This window comes from Limulus polyphemus, unplaced genomic scaffold (genome assembly GCF_000517525.1).
Source record: "Limulus polyphemus unplaced genomic scaffold, Limulus_polyphemus-2.1.2 Scaffold1292, whole genome shotgun sequence".
NCBI lineage: Eukaryota > Metazoa > Arthropoda > Merostomata > Xiphosura > Limulidae > Limulus > Limulus polyphemus.
Window position 1 is genome coordinate 114,812 of NW_013666902.1, and position 1,163 is coordinate 115,974.

A 1,163-nucleotide genomic window follows, 5' to 3' on the forward strand; every position below is an offset into this window, starting at 1 on the left:
TAGTTCTAGAAAACGTTGCGTCATAGTAGTCACGTGACTCGCTGACGCAACATAGTAATAGCAGAGTTGATCAGGAAATTTATGGTAGAGTTTGTATTTGAAAATGTGACTGAGCTTTAATCTTATGTGAAAACTAAAGAGACTGTACAAGTTTTAGAAAATAAATACAATATTTATTTAAATCAAAAAAGAAAAGAAAATGCAACATACATGTTTGCGCGGACAATCTAGCAGTTATCTCTCTCTTAAAAATGATCTTCGCAGATCTAAAACAAGATGATCCCAAAATATTGTCTTTGCTAAGAGATCTCCTCATTGGACTGAATAGAGAAAGCACATTTGAATTCAATAGGGAAACTTGTTTTCTTTGTTTAGTCAACAGTGTCATCTTATGACCCTTGTTCTTTTACTGCATTCAGTGATTGTAGCAGACATTATCCAACTGTCCAGCAAAGAATATTTCAATCTCTGACCCTTTCAAAACAGATGCGCGATGTTAATGCAATATTCCCTTGGGCAAAATAGACATTATCTACTATAGAAAACAAAACAAACTGTTAAACTGTTGATAAAACTGCACGGAAACTAAATAAACAAATAAAATAAAAATGAAATTGTCATATCGCTGTCAGATATAAAAGACTGTTCAGTGTAGGTAGTATTATTAATTCATTTATTTTGTGTTTGTAACTCATTGATGTAAAGGCTATCGAACGTTGTGTTTGCAATTCATTGATGCCGAGGCTATGGAGATTTCTAGAAGGCCTAAGTGATAGACGTATAAATAGCTGCGACGAGACGAGCGGAAACAGAGTAAAAGTAAAGTCACATGAAAAAGAAGTTTGAAAGTTAGAAACATAAAGTTAACCATCGTGGGAGTGAATGGCCTAACGATTGATATGTTAGAGTGTAATTAACAGTTCCAAAGAGATAAGGAGAATATTTTGTCCTGTCAAATGGTGTTCTAAACTAACTGAACCGCATGTGTGGACTTTGACAAAAGGCAGAAGATTATTGAAAGTTCAGGATACAACAGCGGTAACTCACGCGGAAATGTACGTGAATTATACACGGATACTATTGCGATAAAAATAGTTCGGTTTGTCAACTAAATTCTAAAGCAGTGGTCGGCAACCTTTTTTGATCGCGGGTCAATTATTTTA